The 23,919-nt window shown below is 38.0% G+C and overlaps 1 protein-coding gene and 1 pseudogene across 6 annotated transcripts in view; one reads left to right on the plus strand and one right to left on the minus strand.

The window, feature by feature from the left end:
• Positions 1 to 23,919, minus strand: part of FGF13 (fibroblast growth factor 13) — a 651,259-nt gene that overhangs the window by 536,930 nt on the left and 90,410 nt on the right. The window lies entirely within an intron of this gene.
• On the plus strand, positions 4,047 to 4,801 carry LOC100345119 (serine/threonine/tyrosine-interacting protein pseudogene; annotated as a pseudogene).

The following is a 23,919-nucleotide window of genomic DNA, read 5'->3' on the forward strand; positions in this document are numbered from 1 at the left end:
ACAGGAGCTCAGCTGAGCAGATAAAACTTTCCTTCTGATTAAAAAAAGAGGATATTTACTGCATCAAACCTGGGTCTTTCACTTTAGGCACACCCTTAACCCTGGAGAACTGAACAGAGCTCCCTGGCCACATCCACTACAAGCCTCTAGATATTCACTGAAAGCAGACACTCCACTTATCTACAGAGTCATAGTATAAAAACAAAAGCCTCCACAGCAAAAAAAGGGGGAGGGGGAGGAGGGAGAAAAGGAGGTGAAGGGGGAAGAGGGGGAAGAACCAATGAGTATCGCCATAAATGCTGAACAACAAACAAATCAAGAAACAAGAATAAGGAAGACAACAGCATGCCCTCAAAGGAACAGAACACTTCAATAATAGATTTTGAATATGATGAGATGGAAGAAATGCAAGAAATCTATTTCAAAAAATTGATTATAGGATTACATAGAAGTAATCAGAAGCAAATGCACCAACTACTGAAATCCCTACAGGACATGAAAGAAAATTTCTCCTATGAAATTGAGATCATAAATATAAACCAAAATGAAGAATTCAATAGAACAAATAAATTCAGTGGAAATCCTTAACAACAGAATCAGCAAAACAGAAGAAACCATATCGCACAGGAAATTATACAGTCAAACCAAAGGCAAGAAGAGGATATTAGAAAACTAAAAAACACTATTGGGAAAATAGAGGATACTATCAAATGACCCAACATATGGATTCTAGGAGTTCCTGAAGTCATGGAAAGAGAGACAGGATTAGAAGGCTTTTTTAGTGAAATAATAGTGGAAAACTTTCTTTTTTTTTAATTTTTTTTGACAGGCTGAGTGGACAGTGAGAGAGAGAGACAGAGAGAAAGGTCTTCCTTTTGCCGTTGGTTCACCCTTCAATGGTCGCTGCGGCCAGCGCACCGTGCTGATGCAATGGCAGGAGCCAGGTACTTATCCTGGTCTCCCATGGGGTGCAGGGCTCAAGTACTCAAGCCATCCTCCACTGCACTCCCTGGCCACAGCAGAGAGCTGGCCTGGAAGAGGGGAAACCTGGACAGAATCCGGCGCCCCGACTGGGACTAGAACCCGGGGTGCCAGTGCCGCAAGGTGGAGGATTAGCCTAATGAGCTGCGGCGCCGGCCAGAAAACTTTCTTAATTTGGAGAAAGGGGCATCCAAGTACAGGAAGCACATAGATCTCCTAATAGACATGACCAGAAAAGATCTTCACCACAACACGTTGTATTCAAACTCACTACAGTAAAACATAAAGAAAAGATTCTAAAATGTGCAAGGGAGAAACGTCAGATTACTTTCAGAGGATCTCCAATTAGACTCACAGAGGACTTCTCATCAGAAACCCTACAGGCTAAGAGGGAATAGTGAGATATAACCCAAGTACTAAGAGAGAAAAACTGTCGACCCATAATATTATATCCTGCAAAGCTCTCATTTATAACTGAAGGTGAAATAAAAACCTTCTACAACAAACAGAAATTGAAAGAATTTGTCACCACCCATCCAACCCTACAAAAGATGCTTAAGGATGAGCTGCATGCAAAAACGCATTAAAACTGAAAGGATGGAAAAAGATATTCTATGCAAACAGAAGGCAAAAAAGAGTTGGTGTAGCCAGCCTAATATCAGACAAAATAGAGTTTAACACAAAAACATTTAAAAGGGACAAAGAAGGGCACTATGTAATGAAAGAGCTAAATCTATGACCCAACACCCATCATATTATTGGAGAACATTGGATAAACCCTGCAAGGCATTGGCACAAGAAATGCGTTCTTGGAAAAGACCCCAGAGGCATAGGCAGTCAAAGCCAAAATTAACAATTGGGATTACTTTAAATTGAGAAGTTTTTGTACTGCAAAAGAAACAGTCAGGAAAGTGAAGAGGCAACCAACAGAATCAGAAAAAATATTTGCAGATTTTGCAACCGATAAAGGATTAATAACCAGAACCTACAAAGAGATCAAGAAACTCCACAACAACAAAACAAATGACCCACTTAAGAGATGGGCCAAGGACCTAAACAGACATTTTTCAAAAGAGGAAATCCAAATGGCCAACAAACACATGAAAAAAATGTTCAGGATCACTAGCCATCAGGGAAATGCAAACCAAAACCACAATGAAGTTTCACCTCACCCATCAGAATGGCTTCCATATAGAAATTAACAAACAACAAATGCTGGGGAGGACGTACGGAAAAAGGGACCCTAATCCACTATTGGTGGGAATGTAAACTTATAAAGCCACTATGGAAGACAGTATGGAGATACCTCAAAAATCTGAAAATAGACCTACCATATGATCCAGCCATCCCATTCCTGGGAATTTACTCAAGGGAAATGAAATCAACATATGAAAGAGCTCTCTCTACCTCCATGTTTATTGCAGCTCAATTCACAATAGCTAAGACATGGAATCAACCTAAATGCCCACCAACTGAAGATTGGAAAAAGAAATGATGGGATATGTACACTATGGAATACTACACAGTGGTAAAAATAAAATGAAATCCGGTCATTTGCAACAAAATGGATGAATCCTGAAAACATCATACTTAATGAAGTAAGCCAGTCCCAAAGGGACAAGCACTGTAAGTTCTTCCTGATCTGTGAGAACTAATAGAGCACCTAAAATGAAATCTGTAGAAGTGAAATTGTCACTTTGAGAAGGGGTGACTTGAGCTACCCTTGTCTTGACTGTCAAACAGTTTCATTTTGTTTTTTTGTCTTCATACTATTTGTTGAACTCTTTACTTAACATAGAATTAATCATATGTGTATAAAGTCAATAGAAAATAGATCTCAGTAAAAAATGAGTGGGAATAAGAGAGGGAGGAGGAATTTTATAACTGTAAAGCTTTACAGTTCTGCCTACATTCCTACAAACTTAATTCTAAGGATACAGTTTAAAAACTTGTCATGGGACTCCAAATCCCATTAAGCTTGGTGGTAAAAATTACTTCTTGTTAAAATGATCATATTAAGTGTTAAAGTGAACATATATATATATATATATATATACACGCACACATACATATAGGATTAAGTGTTAAAGAGATCATATAAATAGGATCAAGTGCTTGGTAATAATAATAGATAGAATTAAAAAGATGAGAATTTCCAACATGGGAATCAGTCCACACAGCAGACTCATAGAATGACACTCACTTTAAGTAACACTCTGACCTCAGAATCAGCCATTAGAATCAGCCATTAAAGCTCCCTGGTCTGGCTGAAAAATCCGTGAAAACATTTCAGGCATGTAAAGCCAAGACACTGTGGCAAAAAGAATCTCTGTGAGTGACACCCCAGTGAAAAGAAGTGGCCATCAAACAGCATGTACTTTTCTCTAAAGGGAAGAGGAGAACTCCCACTACTGCTTATGGCCTTGTCCAAATACAGAGTTTGTGAACTAAAAGGCTTCCATAGCCTAGGCAGCTCATGTCAAGAGCCTAGGGTCATCACTGACATCATACATAAAAGTGTTAATTGTTAATTTAACAACAAGAGTCACTGTGCACTAACTCCCTATGCAGCACCTCTGTCCTCAATGAGTTGTATTGAGAGTTAATTGTAAAACTAGTTCTTAGTTTTTATGTATGTGTTTGTGTGTGTGCAAATGGTTGAAATCTTTACTTAGTATAGAGTTGGTCTTCTTTGTACAAAGTTAGTTGAAAATGAATCTTAAAGGAGAATGGGACTGGGAATGGGAGAGGAAGGAGGAGGGATGGGAGTGCGGGTAGAAGGGCAGATATGGTGGTAAGAACTATATTCCTAAAGTTGTATTTATGAAATTTGTATTCCTTAAAAAATAAATTTAGGTGCTGTGCCAGATCCTAGGCTGCTGGAGGGGCACAGAGACAGAGGGGAGGGGAGACAGTGGCAGCATGGGGGCAGGGTGCAAGCAGCCCAATCCTCTTCTCTGCTGTCGCCGCAGTAACCACAGTCGCTGAGATCTTCTGATCTGAGCGTGTTCCTTGTAAGCTCACCTTCCCTTCTGCCAGTCCGCACTCACTTCAGCGGCTATCTTTGCTTTCGCCACCACTGCCAAACCCAAGGGTCGTGCCCACCGGGAACTCACCATCCCACCCCACCCACCACCAGCCCTGTGGCCCAGAACCATGCAGGGCATGAAACTGGAGTTCCCCTCACTCCCTCAGTGTAAAGAAGAAGCTAAGGAATGGACCTATCCTATGAGGCGGGAGATGCAGGAAATTTTACATGGATTGTTCTTAGGTCCATATTCTTCTGCTATGAAAAGCAAGCTACCTATACTACAGAAACATGGAATAACCCATATAATTTGCATACAACAAAATATTGAAGCAAACTTTATTAAACCAAACTTTCAACAATTATTTAGGTATTTAGCCTTGGATATTGCAGATAAACCAGTTGAAAATATACTACATTTTTTTCACTATGACTAAAGAATTTATTGATGGGAGCTTACTAACTGGAGGGAAAGTTCTTGTCCATGGAAATGTAGGGATCTCCAGAAGTGCTGCCTTTGTTATTGCATACCTATGGAAACATTTGGAATGAAGTACGGAGATGCATTTGCTTATGTTCAAGAAAGAAGATTTTGTATTAATCCTAATGTTGGATTTGAAAAGCAACTTCAGGAATATGAAGCAATTTATCTAGCAAAATTAACAATACAGATGATGTCACCACTTCAAATAGATCATTATCTGTTCATTCTGGAACCACAGTTTGAAGAGAACACATGAAAAAGATGATAACTTTAGAAACATGTAAGTAGCAACTGCACAGAATGGCTGAAACAAGAGGAACACTGTAGGGTATGAATTTCTGTTTGGAAAGAAGAAAATAGTAGAGATAATAACATAAACTGGTAAAAAAAAAAAAAGTCATTTTTTTCGGTTATATGTTGCTTCCAGACATGGTTCTCTGCAGTCTGTGAGCAGCGTGTGAAGATGTTGGACTTCTACTGTAGATGGCACTGATGGTTTAACTCTTAAAAAATAAAACCTTTACAGTTTTATTATAAACCAAGAATTTTGGACTTGCAAAGAAGTATTATCGCAATAATGCACTTTCATACTTGAAATTTGTATAATATAGTTATTACTTTAAACAAAATGCAAGTTGGGGGGGTAGTTTATAAAATCTGGGTAATTTATAATGAGAATTTCCTAAAAGTTTGCTAAAAATTCATTTTGTGTACTATATATTACATTTTTAATATAACTTTTACAGTTCAGTTGTAGGGTGGAGCCTCTTACAGAAACAACAACAAAATGCAAGATGCTGCCATTTGCTTTTTTGTAAACTTCTTGTCCCTTATTGACAAACTCTAAATCATGATATTAGATAACTATTGTTACTTTAACATAATCGAGTTAATGAATGCTTCCTTTCCTGTTACCTTCCTGATTAGTTTATCCTACAGAAAACAATGATGAAAGGAAGATGTTTTGCTTTATAGTATCTGATACTCAAAAACAAGGATGTAGTGTTAGTTTTTAAGTGAGTTTTCCTTTATTTTTGTAAAAGTCAATTGTTGTATTTGTTCCTTTCAGAGTTGCCTAGCCCTTTTTTCCTTTGTCCAAAATAGTTTTTTTTAACATTTAATAAATATAAATTTCAAAAGTACAGCTTTTGGATTACAGTGGCTTTTTCCCTCCATAACTTCCCTCCCACTCGCAACCCTCCCATCTCCCGCTCCCTCTCCCATTCCATTCACATCAAGATTCATTTTCAATTATCTTTATATGCAGAAGATCAATTTAGTATATACTAAGTAAAGATTTCAACAGTTTGCACCCACACAGAAACACAAAGCGTAAAGTACTGTTTGAGTACTAGTTATAGCATTAATTCACATTGAACAACACATTAAGGACAGAGATCCTACATGGTGAGTAAGTGCACAGTGACTCCTGTTGTTGACTTAACAATTTGACACTCTTGTTTATGGCATCAGTAATCACCCTAGGCTCTTGTCATGGGTTGCCAAGGCTATGGAAGCCTTTTGAGTTTGCGAACTCCAATCTTATTTAGACAAGGTCATAGTCAAAGCGGAAGTTCTCTCCTCCCTTAACTCCCTTCAGAGAAAGGTACCTCCTTATTTGATGACCCGTTCTTTCCACTGAGATCACTCGCAGAGATCTTTCATTTAGGTTTTTTTTTTTTTTTTTTTTTTCCGCCAGAGTGTCTTGGCTTTCCATGCCTGAAATACTCTCATGGGCTCTTCAGCCAGATCCAATGCTTTAAGGGCTGATTCTGAGGGCAGAGTGCTGTTTGGGACATCTGCCATTCTATGAGTCTGCTGTGTATCCAGCCACCCATGTTGGATCATTCTCTCTTTTTTAATTACTTCAGTTAGTACTAACAGACACTAGTCTTGTTTATGTGATCTCTTTGACTCTTAATCCTTTCATTATGATCAATAGTGAACTGAAACTAATCACTTTCACTAGTGAGATGGCATTGGTACAAGCAACCTTGGTGAGATTGAATTGGAATCCCCTGGTATGTTTCTAACTCTACTGTTTGGGGCAAGTCCAAGTGAGCATGTGCTAAACTGTACATCTCCTCCCTCTCTTATTCCCACTCATATTTAACAGGGATCACTTTTCAGTTAAACACCTAAGAATAATTATGTATTAATTACAGAGTTCAACAAATAGTATTAAGTAACAAAAAATAAATAAATAATAGGGATGAAGTATTAAGTTGTTCATCGACAGGACAAGAGCTGTTCAAGTCACTATTTCTCATAGTGTTCATTTCACTTCAACAGGTTTCCTTTTTGTTGTTTGGTGAGTTGTCACCAATCAGGGAGAACATATGATATTTGTCCATTTGGGACTGGCTTACTTCACTCAGCATGATGTTTTCCAGTTTCCTCCATTTTGTTGCAAATGACCGAGTTTCATTTCTTTTACTGTTGTATAGTATCCTATAGAGTACATGTCCCATAATTTCTTTATCCAGTCTTCTGTTGATGGGAATTTAGGTTGATTCCATGACTTAGCTATTGTGAATTGAGCTGCAATAAACATTAAGGTGCAGACAGCTCTTGTATTTGCCAATTTAATTTCCTTTGGGTAAATTCCAAGGAGTGGGATGGCTGGGTTGTATGGTAGGGTTATATTCAGGTTTCTGAGGAATCTCCAGACTGACTTCCATAGTGGCTTGACCAGTTTGCATCCCCAACAACCGTGGATTAGTGTACCTTTTTCCAAACATCCTTGCCAACATTTGTTGTTGGTAGATTTCTGAATGTGAGCCATTCTAACCGGGGTGAGGTGAAACCTCATTGTGGTTTTGGTTTGCATTTCCCTGATGGCTAGTGATCCTGAACATTTTTTCATGTGTCTGTTGGCCATTTGGATTTCCTCTTTTGAAAAATGTCTGTTTAGGTCCTTGGCCCATCTCTTAAGTGGGTCATTTGTTTTGTTGTTGTGGAGTTTCTTGATCTCTTTGTAGATTCTGGTTATTAATCCTTTATCGGTTGCAAAATTTGCAAATATTTTTTCCGATTCTGTTGGTTGCCTCTTCACTTTCCTGACTGTTTCTTTTGCAGTACAGAAACTTCTCAATTTGATGCAATCCCAAATGTTAATTTTGGCTTTGACTGCCTGTGCCTCTGGGGTCTTTTCCAAAAAGTTTTTGCCTGTTCCTATATCTTGCAGGGTTTCTCCATGGTTCTCTAATAATTTGTTGGTGTCAGGTTGTAGATTTAGATTTTTAATCCATGTTGAGTGGATTTTTGTGTAAGGTGAAAGGTAGGGGTCTTACTTCATGCTTCTGCACATAGAAATCCAATTTTCCCAGCAATATTTATTGAATAGACTGTCCTTGCTCCAGGAATTGGTTTTAGATCCTTGATCAAATATAAGTTGGCTTTAGATGTTTGGATTGATTTCTGATGTTTCTATTCTGTTCTATTGGTCTATCCATCTGCTTCTGTACCAGTCCCAGGCTGTTTTGATTACAACTGCCCTGTAGTATGTCCTGAAATCTGGTATTGGGATGCCTCCAGCTTTGTTTCTGTTGTACAAGATTGCTTTAGCAATTTGAGGTCCCCTGTACCTTCATATGAATTTCAGCATTTTTCCAGATCTGAGCAGAATGTCTTTGGTATTTTGATTGGTATTGCATTGAATCTATAAATTGCTTTTTGGAGAATGGACATTCTGATGATATTGATTCTTACAATCCATGAGCATGGAAGATTTTTCCATTTCTTGGTATCCTCTGCTATTTCTTTAAGACTTTGTAATTCTCATTGTAGAGATATTCAACGTCCTTGGTTAAGTTTATTCCAAGGTATTTGATTGTTTTTGTGGCTATTGTGAATGGGATTGATCTTAAAAATTCTTTCTCAGCTGTGGCATTGCCTGTGTATACAAAGACTGTTGATTTTTGTGCACTGATTTTATATGCTGCTACTTTGCCAAACTCTTCTATGAGTTCCAATAGTCTCTTAGTAGAGTTCTTTGGATCCCCTAAATAAACAATCATATCATCTGCAAAGAGGGATAGTTTGACTTCTTCCTTCCCAATTTGTATCCCTTTAATTTCTTTTTCTTGCCTAATAGCTCTGGCTAAAACTTCCAGAACTATATTGAATAACAATGGTGAGAGTGGGCATCCCTGTGTGGTACCAGATCTCAATGGAAATGCTTCCAACTCTTCCCCATTCAGTAGGATGCTGGCTATGGGTTTTTCATAAGTTGCATTGACTGCATTGAGGAATGTTCCTTCTATACCAAATTTGCTTAGAATTTTCATCATGAAAGGGTGTTGTAATTTATCAAATGCTTTCTCTGCATCTATTGAGAAAAACACATGCTTTTTCTTTTGGAGTCTGTTAATGTGGTGTATCACATTGATTGTTTTGCACACATTGATCCATCCTTGCATACCAGGGATAAATCCCTCTTCATCTGGGTGGATGATCTTTCTGATGTGTTGTTGCATTCTATTGCCCAGAATTTTATTCAGGATTCTCATATCTATGTTCATCAGGGATATTGGTCTGTAATTTTCTTTCAATGCTGCATCTTTTTCATGTATAGGAATTAAGGTGATGCTGGCTTCATAGAAAGAATTTGGGAAGATTCCTTCTTTTTTGATTGTTCTGAATAGATTGCGAAGAACTGGAGTTAGTTTTTCTTTAAATGTCTGGTAGAATTCAGCAGTGAATCCATCTGGTTCTGGGCTTTTCTTTGTTGGGAGGGAATTTATTACTGATTCAATTCCTGTCTCAGTTATGGGTCCGTTTAGTTTTCTATGTCTTCATGGTTCAATTTAGGCAATTTAAGTAGGTTGTATGTGTCCAAGAATCTATCCATTTCTGATAATTTTCCTGTTTGCTGGCATACAACTCTTTGTAGTAATTTCTGATGATTCTTTTTATTTCTATGGTGTCTGTTGTTATGTTTCCTTTTTCATCTCTGATTTTATTGATTTAGGTCTTCTCTCTCCTTTTTTTAGTTAGTTGGGCCAATGGGGTGTCAATTTTGTTTATTTTTTCAAAAAACCAGCTCTTCGTTTGGCTGATCTTTTGTAATTTTTTTTATTCAATTCTGTTGATTTCTTCTCTGATTTTTAATTATTTCTCTTCTCCTACTAGTTTTGGGCCTGGTTTGCTGCAGTTTTTCTAGATCCTTGAGATGCACTGATAGCACATTTATTTGGTGCCTTTCCAATTTCTTGATGTAGGCACCTATTACTATAAACTTTCCTCTTAACACTGCATTTGCTGCATCCCATAAGTTTGATATGTTGTGTTGCTAACCCCATTCCCTCTCCCATCTCCTTCTTCATTATGGATCATTTTTAGTATGACTTTATATATAGAGTACCATCTCTATGCTAATCATAGAGTTCAACAATTTGCCCCCACACCCACACACAATCTATAGAGTACTGTTTGGGGAGAGAATTTGCAGTTGATTTTCATATCGCAATTCAATAGAGACAAAGGTCCTACCTGGGGAGGAAGTGCACATTGACTACTGTTGTTCCTTTAACAATTCTGTGAGATTGTTCCAGCTCCGACAAGCTTTTCTTGGAAGATGCATTTATAGGCAAAAGTGATTTGTGGGAGACATCAGTGTGTTTTAAATTGGTGCTGTAATCAGTTCTTTACAATGAGTTAATCCAAATTTCCCCCATAATTTGCATTAGCAAAGACACTTTGGATCTTTTGCTCTGTTTTTATTTATATGTATAAAAATTGTTCAAAGAAAAACTGTTTTTGCTATTTTATGTATGAAGTGAAGGAAGAAGAGGGTTTTTAACTTTTTATAGTTGATGACTTTAGCACAAACAGAACTCCATGTATCACTTTTCTCAGTCCTCTCTTGAAGTGCTTTACTGAAGGTAATGATATTCACACATTCCCTTAGTACCAAGAGGTACTATGCAAGGTAACCTATTACACCAAGTTACTTGCTTTGCATTCCTCCTATAATGTAATAATAGAATAAAAGCTTTTTTATCCAGCATGGTAGGAGAATGGGAATTAGTTAAAATTACTCTGTCAATTAAAGTTAATTCCTATTGACCCAGGTATTTCCCTCTTCTGATTTCTTTTCTATCTCTCCACCCTGAAACATATCGTTAATCGCATTGTGGTCCAGTATCCAGTTGTATGATTAGGTCATTTGGTGTAGTGGTCTTGTGGCATCAAGATTGCATTGGGTTTTCAAAAGTTCCAATTGGTAAACTACCAGGTAACATAATTTTGCTGTATATAAATAACTATTGGATAGGTCAGCAGACATCTCTCAATCTAGTAACTGATGATGCTTCATATTATTAAATTTAGGTTTTGGAAATGAAGCAATTAGCAGGTTTTTTTTTTTAACAAATACACATGCCCTCTCTGGTAATCTGGCCAATAATACAGAAATTTGTTGTTTTTAAAATTTTAGCAAAAGAAGGAGGTACCTTTCTCTGAAGGGAGTAGAGAACTTCCACTTTGACTATGACCCTGTCGGAATAAGATTGAAGTCAGCGAACTCAAAAGGCTTCCATAGCCTTGGCAACCCATGACAAGAGCCTAGGGTGATTACTGACGCCATAAACAAGAGTGTCAAATTGTTAAGTCAACAACAGGAGTCACTGTGCACTTACTCACCATGTAGGATCTCTGTCCTTAATATGTTGTACAATGTGAATTAATGTTATAACTAGTACTCAAACAGTACTTTACACTTTGTGTTTCTGTGTGGGTGCAAACTGTTGAAATCTTTACTTAGTATATACTAAATTGATCTTCTGCATATAAAGATAATTGAAAATGAAAAAAATTATAGCTGGTCATTTCCCACTTTTTAGAACTACTATAATTTTTATATTGTCACCAAATTGCCTGTGCAGCACTGTATATTAAAGTCAGTCTCATAAATGGTGAAAAGGGACTGTAGTCATTTTCTTTTTGACAGGCAGAGTTAGTGAGAGAAACAGAGAGAAAAGTCTTCCTTCTGTTGGTTCACCCCACAAATAGCTGCTACAGCCAGCATGCTGCAGCCGGCGCACTGCGCCGATCCAAAGCCAGGAGCCAGGTACTTCTGGTCTCCCATGCGGGTGCAGGGCCCAAGCACTTGGGCCATCCTCCACTGCACTCCCAGGCCATAGCAGAGAGCTGGACTGGAAGAGGAGCAACCGGGACAGAATCCGGCGCCCCAACCGGGACTAGAACCTGGGATGCCGGCACCACAGGTGGAGGATTAGCCTATTGAGCCATGGCACCGGCCTGCTGTCATCTTGAGTACACTACTAATGAGGACAAAACAAGAAGTTGTTCCTTCTTCATGTACACGGCAAACTTTTTGTTGGATCTATTTATTCACCTAAGTTCTTCCCATAACATTTGTTGTCTTTGATTCCATTTATGTAATTCCTGTACTTCCACTGATGTTTTGCAAGTTAAATTAACCAAGTTTATCCAATCATGATTTATTTTCTCAAGATTCTGAATAATGTATGAGTGACCATGTGTTTTTAACATAAAACAATCTGGGCACATCAAAACTACACTATTTTCCTTTTCAAAAGTATGAAACTTGAATACTGAAAATATTCAAAATAGAATGGCAGTTTTACCTTTGAATTTCAGTTAACTGGTTCATGCTAATTTCTTACTGATTAGATGTTTAAACAGCAGTTACCTTTGTATGCATCCCATGATGGAAAAGTTAAACCATGATAGTTTTTGCTACCAACTCTAAACAACTTAACTTTTAGAGCAGAACATTCATTTTGAGAGGATATTTGACTTCATCTGAGTTTACAAGTCTTGTCAGAAAATGTTAAGCATGTCCTTTTTGAGAATATATAAGGTTTCTAATTGTCTTATTACTATGGTAATTCAAATGAATTACATATTTAACTGCAATCTTGAATTATAAAGTTGAGATGTATATATCAGGCTCTCAACTTTATGTAAAGTAAATGAGCAGTTACCTGGAGGATTTTTTTTAAATAACTGGCTGGCTTAATCCACAATCCCATAACAAACATAGCTTCATTTCTATTTACTTTATCTTCCTCCATTAAAAGGTGTTCGAACCAGGAAGGAAAATATAGGAAATAGCTGAGGATTTTAGGGGATAGTTATTATTATTATTATAAAAATAAGTTTGAGGTCTTCGAAGGCTGGATTTCGTCTTTCCCATCTGTGGCAGCTAAAAAAATCACTCAAAATATTCAGGTTTACATGTTAGCTCTCTCTCACAGGGAGTTGCCATACCTCACAGTTCCAAGTGTATTCTATAGAACAGTAATATTATACTAACATGTAACTGCGATTTACTATGCAGCAAAAATGATTCAAGAAGAAAATAACCTAAAATGTCTATTTATCTTTGTATAGGCAATTACTTACATTACTCTGCTTTTTAATATTTGTACTTGGAAAAATGCTTATGTATGTCTAGTAATGTCACAGTGCAGGCTATGTATGTCTAGTAATATCACAGGCTGCTAGCCTAGGCACAAAGTATTAAAACTATTTTGTGGAGATTGGTGGTTGTATTAAAATGTTGTGCCATTATACCTCAAAAAAAACTACAAAGCTCATTCATACTGAAAAAAAAATAGAAAAAAGAATAGGGGAAGATGGTTTAGCAATGACATGCACCTATTTGCTATTAATTCAGCAAATATTCATCAAGCATGTGGACAAAACACTATGCTGGGAGGGGGAATAAATGTGTTCCACAGGTAAAGAGCTTACAATCTGGACAACTGACTATGCCCTCAGTTGCTTCATCTTAAAAGGGGCACAATTATTATGCTTATAAGAGTGAAATAGATTAGGGTAACAGAGTGATTATATGTAAAGAGTTTTGAACACTGCTGGACACATAACAAGCTATTTATGCTTATTATGTAACAGATTAGAATGTTTAATATTTATATACTTAGAATAGATGTGTAATTTTTTTCATTTTATATACTTATAGTTTATAAGACTAGAGTTAAGACAAATGCTAACTTCCTCCATAAATCTCCAGTTATTTAGTTTTTCATTCTTGGTAAGCAAAGTTGTAGAGATATGCAGTATTCTATGGCAATATTACAATGTCCAGGTGCTAAGTTTGTGGGTGTTGAGACAAATTCAGTGCAGTGCTGATGGCCTCCTTGCCCTGCAATGTAGCCCAGTGTTTCAGTGGCAGTCACCAAATTCTGTCCCCTTTGGTGGGCCTGTTATACAGTGGTGTTCTGAGTGTCATTGCTAGACATCCAGCCTACAGTCCCTGCCTCCAAGAACCCCAATGATTTTGTAGCTACTTGAACCTAATTAACAGCATTAAAATACTAATCTTAGCTTTTGTTGCCTACAGGAGAATGCTGACTGCCTGCCATAGATGGGTAAGATCTCAAAGGGCAGAGTGGGGAGAGAACTTCCACTTTGACTATGACCTTGTCTAAATAAGATTGGAGTCGGTGAACACAAAAGGCTTCCATAGCCTTGGCAACCCATGACAAGAGCCTAGGGTGATTACTGATGCCATAAATAAGAGTGTCAATTGTTAAGTCAACAACAGGAGTCACTGTGCACTTACTCCCCATGTAGGATCTTTGTCCTTAATGTGGTGTACAATGTGAATTAACAGTATAACTAGTACTGAAACAGTACTTTACGCTTTGTGTTTCTGTGTGGGTGAAAACTGTTGAAATCTTTACTTAATATATACTAAATTGATCTTCTGTATATAAAGATAATTGAAAATGAATCTTGATGTGAATGGAATGGGAGAGGCAGCGGGAGATGGGAGGGTTGCAGGTGGGAGTGAAGTTATGGGGGGGGCACTGTAATTCAAAAGCTGTACTTTGGAAATTTATATTTATTAAATAAAAGTTTTTTTAAAAAAAAAGGCAGAGTGGGAAGGGAGAGAGAGCAAAGGCACAACTGCAGGTGGGAACAGCCTGCTCAAAGCTGAAGAGGAGAGTTGTGTAGTATATGTTCATTTGACCAGGAGGAAAAGGGGCCTCCTACCAGAGCAGACCATCACAGCCAGACTGGAAAAGGCTTGCTATGAGGACTGACACACCAAAATGAATACTGTGATCATATTATCAGATATTAGAGAGGACTGGAAATATTGCATACCACCCTAGTGAGGCAAGGCTGAGAGATTCTTGGTACCATTACAGCTGCCAGGAGTTCTCTTTTAGAACTAGGGGAAGAAAATCTGGGAATATATGTTTACGGCGTCATACTCCATAGATGGAAGATGTTTTCAGCGGGAAGAATAAGGATAGGACTGAGGCTGTCTAACACTGAATGACTATATTGCCTCTAAACATAAATTTTTTATTAAAGTCTATCATTATTAACTATTTTATAGGACTTCAGTATTTCTGCCAAAGCAGTTCTGTTACTGTGCCACAGCAAATGTCCCCAATGAAACTGTTTCAGTTTATGAATGCTATCTATTTCTAGAAAAAACACTCACTGCTGCTTTTCACAAATGTGGAAAGTTTACATAAGAGAAACAAAACACAACACCCAAAATGAACAGTACATTTAAAATAAAATGCTTCAGTACTGCCAAAAATGAACAAAACAAATAGCTAATTATTTCCCTTTTCTAACTTCCTTATACATGAAAAATTCTTAATCTCTGGTTTTTACATGACATATCCAAATTTAATCATTAAATTGCTGGGTGGGAGCCAGCACTGTGGTGCAGTGGATGAAGCTGTTGCCTGTAGTACCAGCATCCCATATGGGTGCTGGTTTGAGTCCCAACTGCTCCACTTCTGATCCAGCTCTCTGCTATGGTCTGGGAAAGCAGAAGATGACCCAAGTCCTTGGGCCCCTGAACCCATGTGGAAGACCTGGAAGAAGCTCATGGCACCTGGCTTCAGATCGGCCCAGCTACAGCCGTTGCAGCCATTTGGGGAGTGAACCAGAGGATGGAAGACTTTTCTCACTCTGGCTTGCATTCTCATTCTCATTCTCATTCTCATTCTCACTCTCATTCTATCTCTCATTCTATCTCTCTCTCTCTCTCTCTCTCTCTGCCTCTATGTAACTCTTTCAAAGAAATAAACAAATATTTAAAAAAATTTCTAGATAAACAGCCTCCCCAACTTCTATGTGGAAAAAATGAAACTTGGGCAGTGATGTAGCAGAAATACATTGAAGTTTTATTTCATTGCTATTTGGTGGTAGGCACAACCATAAATTCAAACACTATTAAAATTGGGGCCATATTTTAATATCAAAAGGAACATCAATCACTTCCTTATTTTAGGAAGATAGGAAAACACAAGCTTTAAAACCAGGCAAAGGGCTGGTGCTTGGCATAGCAGGTAAAAGCCACCGCCTGTGGTGCTGGCATATGGCACCGGTTCAATTCCTGGCTGCTCCACTTCCTATCCAGCTCCCTGCTAATGCACATGCGAAAGCAGTAGAATATGGTCCAGGTCCTTGGGCCCCTGCACCCATATGGCATATCCAAAAGAAGCTCCTGGCTCCTGGCTTCAGATTGACCCAGCTCCAGCTATTGCAGCCATTTGGGGAGTGAACCAGCAAATGGAAATACACTCTTTCTCCTTGTCTCCATCTCTCTGTAATGCTTTCAAATAAATAAATAAATCTTAAAGAAAAAAAGAGACATGAAGCTGAATCTTGATTCCAATGTTTACTAAGTATACAATCTTGGGCAAGTTTTCAATCTCTTTCAGTCTTGATTTCCCTGATTATAAAATGGGAATTATGATATACTTACTTCACAGACCTGTTGAGATTAAATAATTTTAAAACTATTAGCAAAGAATACAACATATACTAAATTTTCAATTAGCATTAACCATCAAGTTACCCAGCTTTTTTTATAACAGCTTTGAAATGTAATTTACATAGTATATACTTCACTCATTTAAAGTATATAATTACATGATTTATTTTTATTATAAAATCCCAGCTGAGCAACCATCACCACTATCTAGTCTTAAAATAGTATCACCTCAAGAAGAACCATTGTACCTGTTAGTCATCACAATGATCCATTTTCATACCCATAAAAAGCTGCTTAGACCTTAGGCACTGGAGCTAGTTACAGCTGGGTTCAAGTCCAAGCTATACAATGTATTAGCTACATGATTTTCAGCAAGTTGCTTCACTTCACAGACCTCAGTTTCCTCACTACAAGAGGAAATTATATAATAGTACCTACTGAGTAAGCCAATTGTAAGGAACCAACGAGACAATGTGTATATAACTTTTAATAGCTGGTCCATAGTGAGCCCCAGATAAACGACAGCTATCATCTGTCATCCTCCTCCTTTTCATTCTACTTATTTTCCTCTTCCCGTTAACCTGTTTTTCATGTCATTCTGACTGTCGTTCACATGGAAGCCTTCTCCACGCAGCTATGCGTATGGCCTGGCATGAGATTTACACCCTTAATGGTATTCAGCTCCATGAATACTTACCAGGAGTGAAAGACCTCCTGCAAGCAGATCACCTTGGAAGCCTAAAGTCCTTAATTTGAGTTTGTTTTGAAAGAAAATTATTAATATTGTATCCAGGGAAAAGTAAATTTTTTTCTAAAACTGGTCATTGTTTCTAAGATTTCTATAATTGTATAACATAAAAATACTTTAAAAAGTCATGTCATTCTGTTCCAACAAATTTCCAGGCCCTGAAAAAGTGCCTCATGCATAGTAAACATAGTAAGTGTTTCACAAATTCATTATTTAATTATGTTGTGTGTGTGTGTGTGTGTGTGTGTGTGTGGAGAGAGGAAGGATAGGGAAAGAGGAGGGAGTTAGTTTACTTTTTATTTAGATCAGGTTCTCCTAGCAAATATAAGTAAAGTGGCTTTGTGAATAGGAGTAAGGCAATATGAATACAAAAGGCCAAAATTTCATATCTAATAACGAGAAACAATTTTATCCAAGAGCTGTATCTATCAACACTGCTACAAATTACCAAAATCACTGTCTAGTTTCAGCCACAAGAACTGTATCCTGAAGCCTCAGATCAAGTTGCCATCTCTCAACCAGCCCTTCTCACATCTTTCAAATGTATAAACTTATACCTTCCATGTTCTCCAATAGTTTTAAAAACGTTCCTACCAAAACTCACATAAATAGTACCTTATGAAGACACAACTTAAAAACAGGCCATCTGAAACAAAGGCTGTGCTCCCAGTTATATCACACTTCTTCTTTGTTAGAATCATTCATTTTTTTTTTCAGGAATTAAAAAGAGAAAAGTATACTTCCTTCATCCTGCATTGTGCAATGGTAGCAGGAGACACAGAAGTAGAAAACACTACCAAAAAATAACCATTCAATATTCAATAGTAGATGTTGCTATTTCACACCAGGCTGGGGGTGGATTATACTTGGTTTATTATTTGAAATGCACAGCTAATTTTTAATGAATTATCTCTTTAGTCTTTAGTAAAAATTCATTCACAATTTCTTACACTTGTGACATGCTCAATCTGACTTGCCCCAAATGGTAGAGTTAGAAACATGCCAGGGGATTCCAATTCAATCCCATCAAGGTGGCATGTACCAATGCCATCTCACTAGTCCCAGTGATCAATTTCAGTTCACAATTGATCATAATGATAGGTCTAAGAGTCAAAGGGATCACATAAACAAGACTAGTGTCTGCTAGTACTAACTGATAGAACTAAAAAGGGAGAGAACAAGCCAACCTGAGAAGCGGGATATACAACAGACTCATAGAATGGCAGATGTCCCAAACAGCACTCTGCCCTCAGAATCAGCCCTTAAGGCATTCAGATCTGGCTGAAGAGCCCATGAGAGTATTTCAGGCATGGAAAGCCAAGACACTCTGGCAAAAAAAAGAAAAAAAAAAAAGACCTAAATGAAAGATCTCTGCAAGTGATCCCAGTGGAAAGAACAGGCCATCAAAGAAGGAGGTATCTTTCTCTGAAGGAAGGAGAGAACCTCCACTTTGACTATGACCTTGTCTAAATAAGATTGGAGTCGGTGAACACAAAAGGCTTCCATAGCCTTGGCAACTCATGACAAGAGCCTAGGGAGATTACTGATACCATAAACAAGAGTGTCAAATTGTTAACAACAGGAGTCACTGTGTACTTACTCCTCATGTAGGATCTCTGTCCTTAATGTGTTGTTCAATGTGAATTAATGCTATAACTAGTACTCAAACAGTACTTTACACTTTGTGTTTCTGTGTGGGTGCAAACTGTTGAAATCTTTACTTAATATATACTAAATTGATCTTCTGTATATGAAGATAATTGAAAATGAATCTTGATGTGAATGGAATGGGAGAGGGAGCGGGAGATGGGAGGGTTGCGGGTGGGAGTGAAGTTATGGGGGGGGGGCACTGTAATCCAAAAGCTGTACTTTGGAAATTTATATTTATTAAATAAAAGTTTAAAAAAGAGAATGCCTTTTATGTACTGAATAAATGATAGCATGATAGAGTAGAAAGAGAACTGGAGTGGGAGGCCACTAGCTGCTTGACTTGGACATGTGCCTTTGCTACTCCAAATCTCCATTTCCTCTTCATGCAAAAGAGGGGGACTAAACCAGAGATGATTAAGGGCCTTCCAGCTTTAATGTTCGCAGATTCTCTGGTCTCTTTAGGCAAAGCAAAACTGACTTTGGAATCTCTTAACACCCACTGAATTTAAATAATTAATGTCCTTACAGCCTAGGATGGCAACTCATCAAGTGACTTAATTATGATCTACTCAGAAAAGCAAAAAGCTCAGGTTTCTTATCAAAGCCTTGGGGCCTGGTTAACTGGAAGCTGGCTTACTAAAGGGAATGAGAGAAAACTCATGCTCATGGAAAAAATGCCCTTTGTGTAAAATGATTTGCCTTGGAAGGCCTGCATTATTTTGCCTTGAAGAAAATAAATTCCATTAAGGAGAGACAGACAGACAAGGCAGACAGAGAGAGAGAGAGAGAATGATTCTGCTTTTCAAAAAACAATTTATAAAAAATGCAGATATACAAGATAGATGAATCATGAAGCAACTGTTCTCAGTACAGAAGAAGATGGTCTTATAGTCCAACAGACCTGGATGAATTCAAATCTCTGACAAAGAAATATTAGGTTATGTGAAACAGCAAGGCCAGTTCTATTGAATTGCACACGTATTTGGTACTGACTAAAGGGTAGTTCCTGAGTCACTGGACAGGGCTACCAAACTCAATACAGTTAGTCCTTGCCCATGAAGTTCTTTTTCTCGAGGGTAGGAGCAATGCATAAACAGGAAACTGTCCTAGAGACAGTGACACTTGAACAAGTGTTTGAAGTTACTCAACAAATCTCACTAAGCCTTTATTTCTTCATCTGTTCAATAAGGAAAATGAAGTCTGCCTCACAAGACTGATATGAGAGTTTAATGAGGCCATCATATAGAAACTGAGCACAATAACTATCCATAGTGACATATACTCTGATGTTCTCAATCTTATATTAATCTATTTTTATGTTAATTATTTCTTGTCTATTTAACCAATACAACATCCTATATGAAGACAAGGATCTTTGTCTTGTCCCCAGTACCTAGAATGCTGCCTTACTTATAGTTAAGTGTTCATTATATAATTAGAGAAGGAAAGAAGGGAAGGAAGAGAGGAAGAGAGGGAAGGAGGAAATTGTTATTTTAGCATTACATAAACTACAATCTAAATTAAAAGTATATGTATTATACAAACACATCTTCACATTTAATCTCTGAGATCCCCCTTCCAATCATAAGTTTTTCTTTTATGAAATCCTGGAACTCACATGAGAAATATAATGGTAGTTGGTGGGTATTATGGTACAGCAGTTAGACCACCACTTGGGATACTGGCATCCCATATCAGAATGAGTACCTGGTTCAAGTCCTGACTGCTCTGCTTCTAGTCCCTCTTCTTGCTAATGTACCTGAGGAGAAAGAGAAGATGGCCCAAGTGCTTCAGTCCCTGCCACTCAGGTGTGAGACCTGGGTATTCCAGGCTTCTGCCTGCAGCCTGGCCTAGCCCTGAAGATACTTGGGGAGTGAACCATCAGATGAAATATTCATTCTTATTCATATATTCATTCATTTTTTCTCTCTCTCTCCTCCCCTTTCAAATAAATAAATCTTTAAAACTAAAACAAATACAGTGTTATGTCAACCTGAAAACTCCACTGGAATTCTCACAGGTACCTCAGACTTAATGTGTCCCAAACCAACTATTCCTCCAAACCTATCCTTCCCAGCCTTCTTCATCTCAGTGTATGTTACCATCCACTTTTACTCTTGACATCTTTCTGGTCTGTTTCAGATCTACTAGTTGGCTATCCAACATCTACTGTCACCTTTCTTACTAAAAAATCCTTCAATTTATTCAGTATGACCATATGTACAAGGCTAAAAGATATCTTGTCCTGGCCTTCTTTGCAACTGACATGTAAGTGACAGTGATTTGATCCAAATATTAAGTTTCAAAAAGACCATTTTACCTCTTCCATGTCCATCCTTATTTCCTGACTGGAAGTTCAACAGGCATTGTGGAACAAGAAGTTAATTTAAGGTGTAAGCTACATTCTGAATCTGGGGGAGGTAGAGAAGCAGAAGGCTAGAAGATGCCTGTGTCCCAATTACATCATTGACCAACTATACCTATCCTAGCTGCTCACCTCCCAAATTCTTTTATGGAAGACAAACATATTTACCCAATCAATTTGTATGTATTCTGTTATTTCAAATTGATATTCACTGTCTTTGTAGCATTTCCTAACAGTTTTCATTGAGTTATTTATTTCTTTGTGCTTTTGTTGTTTTGTTCTTTGTCTTTTCAACTAGAAATGCCAATTCTATGACTACAGCGACTGTGCTTGCTTGGTTCACTATCTCACAGCATGTACCTTGCACAAAATAGAAGCTTAATAAATGTTTCAAATGAACAATTCCAGTAGCTTGAACATGTTCTGACTTTTGTGGATTTATTAGGTCATTCTCATTTTTAAAAAATCATGAGGAGAGGGGGTCTTTAATTCAAAAAATAAATACACAGCTTTGAAGTATAACTTAACAAAAGTTTATTGTGCACCTATTAGGTGCCAGTCCCTATGCCATAGACTAAAGGAAAATATTCTCAAACATTTATTTCATAGCAATTCATACAAAAACTATCAATTTGAATAGTAAATTATCCAAAGAACCAGACTCTGATGGCAGATGAATTTGAAATCTTCACAAGAAATATAGGATGAGTAATCACTGCTAATATTCGGTTGGCGCCACAGCCTACTTGGCTAATCCTCCACCTGTGGTGCTGGCACCAGCATCCTGGGTTCTAGTCCCAGTTGGGGCGCCGGATTCTGTCCTGGTTGCTCCTCTTCTAGTCCAGCTCTCTGCTGTGGCCTGGGAGTACAGTGGAGGATGGCCCAAGTGCTTGGGACCTGCACCCCATGGGAGACCAGGAGGAAGTACCTGGTTCCTGGCTTTGGATCGGCATGGTGCTCCAGCCATGGTGGCCATTTGAGGGGTGAACCAATGGGAAAAGGAAGACCTTTCTCTCTGTCTCTCTCTCTCACTGTCTAACTCTGCCTGTCGAAAAAAAAAAAAACAAGGAATATAGGATGAGTAATCACTGCTAATTTTCATTAAAAATGTACAAGTTTCAAAATAGTGGGATGCTCATAATATGGCATTAGGATTAATATCCTTAATTTATTTTCCTCATTACTAGTATACTTTATCTGTCTATGTAAATGTAGAAGCAGATATTCCTAAATTTATGCCAAAAGACCAACTCATTGTGGGTAATTAATATACAACAGGCCATAATAATTCCATTGTATCATTATCTATTCTTATGGTTGAATTTTCATGAATATTGTTTTTGAAAAAGTATGAATATTAATATGAAAAACACAAGTATCTCTTCTCATTGCAAATCTGAAATCAGATTTTAATTGTCTTTCCATGAAAGCAGCCTAAAATGACACTTGAAGTTATTCTGGAGGTTGGATCCTATTGCTATTCTAGTTGGTAAAGAAAGGAAAGGGGAAGAGTAGGAAAAAATTCCATTTTGCTCATTAACCAGGAATAAAGAACAGAACACTGGGGGGAATGTTGGTGAAGAAAGAAAAGACCAAATTGAAGAACATACAGCAGGAGGGAGAATGGTACGGAGTGACCATGTTCCTGTCTCCACCATGGCAACCACCTGATTGCTGATGGGTAGACTTCCCTGGAGACTGCTAATGAGAAAGAAAATCAAACCATTTTGCTTCCCAAGATGAGATATGCTATCAACTTAGACATTAAAAATATCAGCCACAGGATGAGGTAAGGAACAACCAAGCTCTGAAGGGAAACGTATAACAATATATTCTTGACATTAACTGAGAACTTCAGAAGTATCTAACACTGTGCTATGGATCTCTTAGGGATAATCACTTGGGTGATTATCACTTAGGTCCAAAAAGGCATCAGAGATCATTTAGGCAGTGGTCCTCAGCTGGGGAAGATTTTGCCCTCCTTCCCAAACAGGTGAAGTGGTGCCACTGGCATCTAGTTGGCAGAGGCTTTAGAAGCTGAATATGTTAAACTACACAGGAGAGTCCTGCACAACAACGAATTAAGCAGCCCAAAATGTCAATGTTTAGGAAGTCCCAATTAAGCTCCACTCCTTACAGTATAGAAGAGGTGGTGTTGGTCCAGAAGGAATGTGTAATGTGCAAGGTAATTCTCTATCATCTATATGCCTATCACTTCTTCCTTCCATCCATCCATCAGTTTTAGTCAAAAATTTCGTTTGAATAAAAGGTGCTGTTGTTTTGAAAAATGGAAAAACCTTTGTTCCAATCACCAAGTATTCTTGAACAAATTGAAACAGGTGCTTCTTCCCTTTTCCAAGAAGCCCATTACTATTTAGAAAGGTACAAGACCCCCTGTGTTAAGCTCTGTTACTATCCTTATGTTAAGATGAGATGCACAGCTGTAAGTAGGAGGGGCGACCACCCAGTTCACACATATACAGTACATCCCACAGATACCTGAAGTGATTCCTGCCTGCTGCTGAGGACCCAGACCAGAAATTCCCTGCCCTTCCTTAATCACTACTCACCCAATCAATGAAACAACCCTTTTTCATGTTTCCTCATGCATCCAATTCTCTTCATAGTATCTTCTTGGTACAAGGCAGTAATCTGAGACTGGGAGTAAGGGATAAGAAGGTCTAGAAAAAGGCAAGACATAGTCCATGTCCTCTAGGGTCTCCTCAGGTTGGTATGGAGGAAGTAATGGAGAATTATCACCAGATATGTTGGGATAAGAGCCTCTAGTGGGTACAGTGCTGGAGAGGGGGTGTTTTCAGGAGGAAAGGAGAACATGTGGCATATAGGAGAATGAGAGAACACATCCTGGAAGAGATAGTAGGCATCCTGCATGGTCAAAAAG

Source organism: Oryctolagus cuniculus, chromosome X (assembly GCF_051225735.1).
Source record: "Oryctolagus cuniculus isolate XC-2025 breed Fujian yellow rabbit chromosome X, ASM5122573v1, whole genome shotgun sequence".
Classification (NCBI taxonomy): Eukaryota; Metazoa; Chordata; class Mammalia; order Lagomorpha; family Leporidae; genus Oryctolagus; species Oryctolagus cuniculus.